The sequence below is a fragment of the Pararge aegeria genome, chromosome 4 (genome assembly GCF_905163445.1).
Source record: "Pararge aegeria chromosome 4, ilParAegt1.1, whole genome shotgun sequence".
Taxonomy (NCBI): domain Eukaryota; kingdom Metazoa; phylum Arthropoda; class Insecta; order Lepidoptera; family Nymphalidae; genus Pararge; species Pararge aegeria.
Window position 1 is genome coordinate 18,959,450 of NC_053183.1, and position 11,348 is coordinate 18,970,797.

Below are 11,348 nucleotides of genomic sequence, written 5' to 3' on the forward strand. Positions count from 1 at the left end.
TGAGAGGGTAGAGTTATCATAGCAGGTATGCGCAGAGTATGTACATGATTTCTTCATCATCATCATATCAACCAATTACCGGCCCACTACAGGGCATTGGTCTCCTCCTACAATAAAGGAGAGGAATAAGACCGTAATCCACCTCGCTGGCCCAGTGCGGATTGTTGGACTCGACATTCCTTTGAGAACAGTATGTAGAACTGTGAGGCATGCAGGTTTTCTTACGATGTTTTCCTTCAACGTTGAACTTTCTTCAACGTTGAAGGAAAACGAGATGAGAACGAAAAAGATGTTTTAATTGTTCTAAACGCACAGATGAATAAAATGATTTCAAATGAAGAAAATCTTCGCTGCGAGTTAGTTTTTTATGTCTTACGATGCCTACCGTTTAGATATTATAACTCGCGCTTGAGTTTAATTTAAGTTAAGTTAAATTCATTCTATTTGAATTTTTAGTTTTTTTAAGTTCAGTAGTACTTTTTTTTTAATTTTATATCATCTGTTTTGTGCATACCCTGTGTATACCTTGTGTGCCCGCCACTATAACAGTCCTTTGCTGGCTTAAGGCCTCTCCCAACGAGGGTTTCCCTATAATTATCACGCTGGGCAGTTGGTCGAGTGATTGCCGTTATATTCCCCCAGTCACCTCGGACAACACCCGTGAGAAGAGGGGGATGGTGACAAATGTGCGTATAGGTACTTTGTGCGTATAGGTAACTGCAAACTTAGCAATTATAAATAAAATAAAAAATGAATAACCTAACGTACGGGCGACGGGACTACTAACTAACAAATGTATGAAAATATCATGTATGCCAGTGTTAGCCGGATTGCGGGGTGCATAAATATATTCTCATCCCCTCTTTGCAAGCACGTTAATTATTAAACAAAATTTTACAAGCGTTCGTTTAGCGTAAAACTTGTGGAATGCGCTTCCAAGAGCATACGACGATCCAAATCACTGGCGATATTTAAAAATGCAAGTAAGGCTCATTATATTGTCGACGACTATTAATAGCATATATATACATATTTAAACATGTTTGTGTTGTTATTTTAAATATTGTTTATTCTTATATTCATTAATAATTATATTATGTACTTTTGATCTATTTGTGATCGATATAAAGCTATAAGGCCACCTCTTGTATCCTACTTCTTTCTTTATGTTTCTGTTGTTATTTAGACAGAGTACATTAAGCTCTATGGAGAGATTTGTCTTGAGCCCAGATACTGCCGTTGCTACATTAAATTATTATTTAATGAGAAACTTGAACAGTTTATCCCTTGGACAGTCACCCAGCTTGATAAGGGGGGAAATAAGAATGTTTTTATGTGACTCGCGACTTGAATGCGACGCGATTCACCAAAGATTTTTTCCGCTATTTCGTGTCTTCGGGCACGTAAAGAATATTTACGATTGTACATAAATTTTTCAATTCTATTTAGAGACTCAATGAGTCTCCTTAATTCTGTGTGCCCGTTTTTAGTTTCAGACTTGCAACTTTATTTTGTGTCTACATTTTTCCTTTTAGAGTTGGAATTGTGCAGCTTAATTTTGTGTGTACATCTTTATTTCAAACTTGCAATTGCACGTTACAATTTTGTGTGTACATTTTTCCTTTTGGATTTGCAATTGTATAGCTTAATTTTGTGTCCACATCTTTATTTCAGAGTTTTAATCGTGCAGTACAATTTTGTGTGCACATTCTCGTTTTAAAGTTGAAAGTGTACAATACAATTTTGTGTGTAATTCTGTATTTGAGAGTTTCAATTGCGTGGTATAATTTTGTGCGTACAGTTTTGTTTAAGAATAAAAAGTGTGCAGTTCAATTTTGCGTAAATACTACATATTTACGCAAAATTTAACTGCACACTTTTTTTAGTCAAATTTACTGGTTAATTTTTTTTTTCAGTTTCGAAATCGTGTAACTTAATTAAATGTGTCATCTTCGTCATCATGATCATCAAGAAATAGGTCGTGGTCCACCAGTGGCGATTGCGACACTATGCTCACCTTTGAGAACGCTATGGACTTTCCTCTCGGTGTTTTTCTTCAACGTTACAGCAAGTGATATTTCAATTGCTTGAATTAAGAACACACATGACTCTGAAAATTACAAATTAAATAACACTTACTGTTTCCCGTGCTTTCACCTGCGCTAACTAAAGATCGTAACGTAAACTATTGACCCCATGGAAACCTTACTAATAGACCTCTCCTGTACGTAGCATAACATACCTAATTCTTTCAAAACTATGTGACAAAACAAAATTCTGTGAAGGCCAAGTAAGGTTGAAAATTATTATTAAAATTCATATTTTAAAGAATTTACTTCTTCTGAGGAAAAGATGAATGACACCTGGAGTTTTTTAAGCTTAATATATTTTTTTTACTCAAATTATTTCTGTATGAATGCCCATCTAGACGTCTGCGCACCCAGATATAACAGATCGTGAAAGTTTTTTCTTCTGTCTATATACAGACTGGTTGATACACAGGCTTAGTAATAGTGACCCCATTATTGAGTCTAAATCAACCATTGGGAAAGGAACCTAAAAAATAATTGTTCAATTTCCACGAGCTACCCATTCTCGAATTTTGGAATTAACTGTTCCAAAGTGAACGAAGTCGTTCTTTTCCATCCCCCCACATTTCTGAACGGAGTTTAATTAAAATTATCTCAAGTGTAGTGACATGGCACGCTATTATAGACGAGCGGGAATTTTAGAAAACCATTTTCGAACGAAATAACTTTGCAGATAAAAATATTGGAGCGGTGTTTAATTTCACTGACATCTGTAAAACTACAGCTTATTACTTTTCTTACACTTTTTTTCGAGAACGTTAACATTCCTAGTAAATAGTAATCTTTATATAATATGGTTAATAACAATAACCTCCTATCTCAAAAGCGGGAACTTTTCAATACAGAGGGGCAGTATAGCTTCAAAGTGTTACGACCATCATGGCGCATGAGTCCACCAATACGCACTGGGCCAGCGTGGTGGACTACGGCCTTAATCACGTCCTTATACTGTTGAAGGGTGCATAAGTTAATTTCATAAGGAATCACCCGGTAAAAATATTAAATAAACTAATTCAGAACATTCTAAGTGTTTAGTTATGACAACCCTATTGAAGATAAAAGACCGACACGTGCATAGTACCTATGCTAAGCGACGCGTATCTAATAAAGAGACAGGAATCACTTGATTTTACTTTTGCATGTTGTTTTAGGGCTATAGGTATCTGAATTCTTTCAGTAAAAACTATGGCAATGCTTTACTCAAAAATTATTAGCGTTTCGGTTTCACAGATAAGATTCGGTTTTTGTTTACACGTTATAATTCCACCACCTTTTCTGTATTTGTTGTATTTGCCGATGTCTAGATGAAATCGCCATAAACCATATGGCGGTCAAATTGTATAATGTTATACTTTTCATTTTTATTTACTTTTTGTGGTATGCAATAAAAGTATATTTCATTCAATCACTCATTCAGTCTACAAACTCTCTGCACCTTACAATATAAGATAGTAAATAATAATAGATGATACTTGTTAGGAAATACACAGTACATTCGCTCCCCGGAGAAATAGCTGGAAGCTAAAGCGGGCGGACAACTCGCTGTGAAGTGAGCACTCCCTTAGGTCCGTTTGCTGAGTATAATTCTATCCATTAATTTTAGTTTGCCTCTGCTAAACTTGATAGGTTGCAGCGCGGAATATCTTACAAAGCTTCAGTAGGAATTAATATTATATAATATATGAAGCGGTTATAGCCCAGTTGTTAACACCTCGACTTCCTTTTCGCACTCGTTTCGAGTTCAAATCCCCGCACGCACCCCTAACTATGCTAAGTTATGCGCGTATAAAGCAATTAATATAACACTAACTTCAACTGTGAAGGAAAACATCGTGAGGATACCTGCATGCTTGAGTCTCCACAAATCCGCACTGGGCTAGCGTGGTTGACTACGACCTTGTAGTGGGACAGTAATTGGATGATAAGGATGGAGGAGTAATCGTTGGTTTGGATAACTACATCTCATATTAGCTGTGTTAATTGTGCAGTCGTGGTGTCGATTCTCGGATGGGCCAATTAACTTATTGTGTTTAGCACAAGCCAACAATAGAAATCGTCTCTAGTAGAATAGCAGTTAGCATATTCGACTGCGGATTTATGGGTTTGATTTCCGAGTCAGGATTACAAAATGTTTATTGGGTCTCAAGGAAACTTATTCGATTACCACCCGTGCCCCGATTCTCGAAGAGCACCCCAGAAGCAGTCACTCTTTTTCAAGACAAAGGAAACCTGATCCCATGAAAGAATAGTTAGGATTTCCTAGCTCCTTTCCTTTTTAAAAAAAAAAAAGAGACTTAGAACAACGCCAATTTTGTAAATCAAAAATTTCTTTATAGAAAAGAAAATGGATAGAGCGTTAGTGTTATATTCATTTCGTAAAACAATGCCTAATAATTTAAGGGCCACCCTGGATATTCAACGAAGGCTCACAAGGACTTTGTGGTTCGTAGTTGAACATGCTTATATCACTAGACCAATAAGGCGGATGTTATACTTCTTTTCTTAAAACCATTCACAGGACTCAATAACTCAAAGCCACTCACCAACCAAAATACTAACTTCCGAAATCGCCGTGCGCGTACATGTCAACGGCAAGTCGCGGAAATGCCGTTGTCACTTTGGTGGAAGTCGCCAGATCCAACGCATCACTGAAACGATTCCACTGAGCTGCCGACACTGCCTGGTGGCTTTGTTGTCGGCAGATCAAATGAAAGCAGTACATCTCGTAACCAAAATTATTATCAGCAATAAAAATAAATAAATAAACTACGACAATACACACATCACCATCTAGCCCCAAAGTAAGCGTAGCTTGTGTTATGGGTACTAAGATGACTGATGAATATTTTTATAAAAAGTATACATAAATACTTATTATATACAGATAAACACCCTGACACTGATAAACATTCATGTTCATCACACAAACATGTTCCAGTTGTAGGAATCGAACCCACGGCCATGGACTTAGAAAGCAGGGTCGCCCACTGCACCAGTCGGCCGTCAAAAAGCAAAGCAATATCTGCTGACACTGCTTGGTGGCTTTTTTGTAAGCTGGTTAGACAGGAGCTAGTTGCCAATCGAGTCACACGTTCAAAACCGTTGTTGACAGCGCTAAATAAGCCACTTGCTGAGCAACTCAGTGAATATAGCCCCAAGTCACTGCCGTATACGTACTATAATTATAGAATTACCTCAAAATAAAGTCGGTTTCAAGTGCCTTTTGTGTGTAGGCACTTTTAGGATTGACATAATCTATGCTTAAGACGATATAATGAAACAATACATGAAAATAATCTGCTTATTTCTTAGCACGTTGCGCGAATATCCGAGATTAGCGAAATACGCAGAAATACTCCGGCTGTAGTGACAGGCAATCTATGTTGGATCAGTTTAATTCCAAATTATGTAGATACCTAATCTTAGGAAATGTGTTGTTCGTAATGGAGGATCCATTACGAACAACACAACTTGATGATTAATCGAACTTCCCTGTACGTGACGCTCTATTATTATTAATTTTTTAAAGTATTGACCGTCGTTATAAATTGAGCAACACTTATCGGCCATGCACAGAGTTCGAAGCGCCGCGCTGTGTTCATCAAATTTTATCATCTATTAAATCTGCTTTATATTAGCTTCACTTGTATATTTTCATGTTTGTATGTTTGTAACCGACTTCTTTGGACGCTATTTTGACCCACTTTAAACGGTCAGATTTCGTTCAAACTTTGGTATCGAGGAACGATGGCAATACACTAATTTAAGAAGATTATTCCACTATCTATCTGCCTTCTTAGAACAGAAATAGATGCGATGACAACATAACTTTAAGATGCTTGAAATTTTGCAAACAAATTAATAAGTCCAAGGATTTTTTGTTGATTAAGAGTATCTTATTTTTATTATAATGATTAAGTTTCTATAAATATGCAGATTACTACAAAAAATATATTGTAAATTCTGAAAAAAATGTGCACAAGAAAATTATTGTTCTCATTCCTAACCCAAAATTTATTGAGTCGGTTAAACAGATTATTTATTTGTGTAAAACCAACTATATAATGTAGCGTCACATTAGCTTACTTCCTTCGCACAAGCATATCCACATTTGCTTGCACACTTGCATAGCGTTTATATCAGGGTTGTCAATAATAAAAAGAAGAATAAAATGGTCACAATAATTTAAGTATAAAAATTGATTTTTAGAGTAGCTTGTCCGCGGTGTTGGTTCGCGATAATTACCGTTTTTTAAATTCTCACAGGAATTGTTTATGTTCTGAAATAAAAAGTACCCAGTGTTACTTTCTGGCTTTCTAATTCTATAGCGTTAGGTCATTAATAAAGGACAGTCAGACAAACAAACACACTTTCGCATTTATGATATTAGTAAAGTGTGTTAAAATTAGAAGGTGACCTAACTTATTTCACATTGTCTACTTCTTTCACATACATCCCTACTAATATTATAAATGTCAATGTAAGTTTGTTTGTTACGCTTTCACGCAAAAACTACTAAACCGATCCTCATGAAACTTTGTACACATATTTTTGGAAGTGTTAGAAGTAATATAGGATACTTTTAATCCCGACATTAAGCTCGGTTCCTTTGGGATAGGGGATGAGTGTTTGACGATTTTACACCATAACTCTGACAAATTATAACTGATTTAAATAATTATTTTTATACTATAGAGGTTATAATATGAGTTTAATTTTGCCTGAACTATGGTTGTAGATAGAGGACAGAACTCCTCAGCGGACGGCAGCAAACCCCCTTATTTAAGGCTTAGCTATACTGAATACTTTAATTTTTTTTAGATCTACAACTAAATTGAATGCCACATCAAAAAAGAAAATCAAACGCATACAAAGTCGCGGGCAACAGCTAGTATTATATAATTGAGACCAGCATTCTTGTTCACCACTTTCTTAAGAAAAGATATTTGATTTTGAATACAGTATAGGTACTTTAAAAACTTCTTCTAGAGGTCCAAGAAATAACCTTGACTTCGAATTTAAATTCATAAAGAGAGATCTCAGTTCGGAGGGAATCTTGTGGCAACCCTACCGCGTATTCAATTCACTCGCTGACTATACATTTATCTCGGAAGTCGTAACGTTTTATCGCAGAATAATGTGTGAAAAAGGGGCAAGTGCAGGGAGCTGCAGACGATTCCTAGAGCGGAGTTTTTGCTATCTCGCGCTAGCTTTCAGAATATATTGGCCTTATAAATCATACAATTGACAACTTGCAAGTATCTTGCGAAAGGCTTTGTATGGGAAATGGTAACTGCAACCCGAATTAGTTGAAACAGAAATAAATGGAAAATTTTTGAATCCTCAGTATAAATTTAATTATTGTTTATTGTTTTGTACATTCAAATTAGCCCGAGGATTTTTCCCGGATTAAATTGTATCCTACATGAATCCTATGTTTGCCTCTAGGATTCAATCAATCTTAATGCAAAATGATGTTAAGTTAGACGACCTCCGTGGCGCAATGGTGAGCGATGAATTTAAGTAGGAAGTCCAGGATTTGATTTTCAACAGGGGCAATATGGGAATTTATAATTTCAGCGGTGAGCACTAGAGATAGCCCTAATGATTGCTAACCTTTGTTAAGAGACCATCTAAGACTGCATCATCACTTACTACCAGATGAGATTGCAGTCAAGGATGAACTTGTAGTTGATTAATAAAAAGATAAAAAAATAAAGTTCGGGTATGCTCCAAGGCCGATCTAAAATCCCCGAAGTTTTTTCGTGATCTTCAAAAAAAAAACTATCTGTGTGCCAAACGAAAAGATCGGTTTACAGTTGAGTTAAAAATAGGTTATGAAAATTAATCTTAATTTGCTGTACCCTCTACGCATGTTTCACCCCGACACCTTAGCATCCTCAGGAAATGTATAACCTTACAATGAATAATCGTCAAGTACAACTTACAACGAATAATTGAGTTGACTTTTTTGGGATCTAGTGGTTATTTAGATCCTATTTTTATGCCATTTAAAGAAATCTGGTTTTTTGAACTCGTTGCTTCTGACGCTCTAAAAGTCTTGAGAGTTATTATGGGACAACAAGGCGTCTTAGCCTCTGGATGTTTTTTTTTTTTTCAATATGATTATTTAAGAAGCCAGTATTATTTAAGAAATAATGAAGCCTTAAGAGAGATCTTCCATAGGTCCCAGTTGGTTAATTTACTTTACAATGAATATTTGTAAAGAACAACTTTAATTCCAATCTAGATGGATTGAAATTCCATTACAAGATTTCCCTTATTGGTAATGGGATGGGATGATGAGTAAGATGGTAGCTAACCGGTTGTACCTAGGGTGGAGATTAGCCACGGCAAAGGTCAAGAGAAAATCGAAAAAATATAAATTCCCAAATTGCCATTTCCGTAGAACCCAGAACCTCCCACTTATAAGCCACAGCGCTGACCATTGCACCAGAGAGGGTGACAGACTAACAAGTAATAAAAGAATAAATAAGCCAACAAATAACAAACGCATTCGAATTTATAATATTAGTATGGATACGTTTTATGTAAGAACGAGTATTTGCTCCGCTTAAGGTATTGTTTAAACGCGTTAATCTCTGAAAATGTGTTGGATTTCAAAATATATTTTTTTATGACTAGCCAACTTAAAAAAGGTTATATGTTTGATATCACTACAACCCAAAGCCTAGAAAAGGGCAAGCGATTTGTTGCGGTTGGTCCGAGAGGACCTACGGGACCAAACCTGCCAGTAGCTGTTAGGGTGCACGAGTTTTATTAGAATTATCTAATAAATAAATAAATACACTAAGAAAATACACACATCGCCATCTAGCCCCAAATGAAGCGTAGCTTGTGTTATGGGTAGATAGCTAATGTTTTTTTTTAAATCAATAATTATAAATAACACATAAAAACTTACAATATACAGATAAAAACCCAGACACTTTAAAACATTAATGTTCATCACACAAACATTGTCCAGTTGTGGGAATCGAGCCCACGTTGCTGCCCACTACGCCATTCGGCCATCAAAATAAGAATCTTCAGAGTTGAGACTTCCAAAACAGCTGTGCCCGCGAGGTCATTAAACTCACTCACTCATATTTTCTTACAAAAATAACAAGTAAAAACTTTCAGTTCCTAAGCTATTGTAGCATTCAAACTTTGGAACCGAGTTGGGAGAGTGTATTATTTCAGACTGCAACTTTGTCTTGACTAAGGCTTTCACTTTGGAGACAGTTTTCATGTAGACTAATGTACTATGAGAGTGAGCATAGCGTGATAGTTTACGGGCTACCTTCGTCGGGACCGAGTACGATTCCTGGCAAACTATGTGTGCATTTTTAATTAATACTATAAAATATTATTATACTGAGAATCTGTAGTGTAATGAGGTTGTACATCCCACTCAAGTGAGCAGTGTTCTGAATGCCAAGACCTTTAATAATCATGAAGTGTGAAATCTTAGAGATCATTTTCTTAGAATGAATGTGGGTATGTGTAAATATGTGGTTGCAGTACATAAGGGTCTTACTCCGCTATTCCTTGGCCGAACCAGAACTTACAGTATTGCTCTTTATATATAAAACACATGAAGTAAAAGAATTATACAAGAAAAAAAGAAACCTAAAAATAGAAGCATAATACAAAAAGCGGTCTTATCGCTTAGTAGCAATCTCTGCCAGGCAAATTTAGAATTAGGAAAAAAGAGATAGGGGAACAAAATATTAAATACATATATACGAATAATTGAATACTAAAACATAAACTGTTAATACTAATACTTTAAATAATATAAATAATATATAAACATAAAATAAATATTAAAAAAAAGTGTGTACGTGTAACCTTTACTCGCGATTGAAGTAAAACTTTTATTATTATTTATTGGTGAAAGAGTAAAACTTTCCTGGGACTCCGGCCTTTCATTTAATACTTTCATTCACTAAATCATATTATATTCTATTTGAAATTAATTAATATCACTTTCACATTTTATAAATATTTTAATTTGATTACGATTAAGATTATTATTAATATAACTTAATGTTTAAATTTTGCATGTTGATGTATTAACAGAATATGTTGGAACTTTATGTCCTAAACACCCATATTTAGCAAAATAAATAATTCGTTTCATTTGTTAAATAGAATAATTGAGAGTAGAAAATTGAAGCACATGTCAATATAACCTTGTCATTGAATATAATTATTATTATTGAATTATTTATTGCACACACAAAAACAAAATACAAAAAAACACTATAGAAAAGCTTAAAAAACTAGAGTAGGTAAGCAAATGTTGTATAATCGCTAAAGCGATCTCTCCGTGGCAACCTTTGGCGTAAATACTAAGTAGGCACAAAATAAAAGAAAAAAATAGGCGCTAAATAAAAATTTGGCAAAATACTATATAGTTATAAAGTCTAATCCTACACATATAATTATTATATATAATACATATAACAAAAATAAACTACATTCTATATTTATTAATTTAGTTAGGTTTGTCTCGGATAATTCTGTTAAAATTCTCATTATCAGCCTCGAGTTAGTAATTGAAAATATTGAAAATTGAAGATAACTTTTTAAATATGCACTATATTCCTTCGTGAAAACTTTATGAGCATCAGGTTTTATATTGAAATAGGATAGTTCATGAGAAATGCATTTTTTAATTTTTAAACTTCTATAATGTGATACATAAATACATAAAAATAATGACTTTTAATGAATACTTCTCTATCATGGCTCAACAGTGCTCAAGTATGCTACCTTTTGTTTATTGTACCTACTACAAAATAGCCATTGACTGTAATCTTACCTGGTGGTAAGTGATGATGCAGTCTAAGATGGTAACGGGCTAACCTGTTAGGTTGACATCACACTGACACACTAAAAAGCACGTCTTTGTCATTAGGTTGGTAATTAGTCACGGCCAAAGTCACCATACCAGACCAGAGAAATTCCAAATTCTCCCTGCCGGTAATCGAACTCAGGACCTTCTACTTAAAGCGCTAACCGTTGCGCCAGAGAAGTCGCAAAAGATGTATGACTTACATACGGTACTCACAATTTCTTGAAAGAAAATACCAATAAAGTTTTGGACTAAATAGGAACCTCGTGATCCGTATTTAAACATGTTGACAGTGAGATCAACGAGGCAGTCACCAAACCAACGAGGTAGATGCGAGACCAATAAGGCGGATTTGATAATAATACGACTTAATTCCCTACAATGTTCCTGTTCTC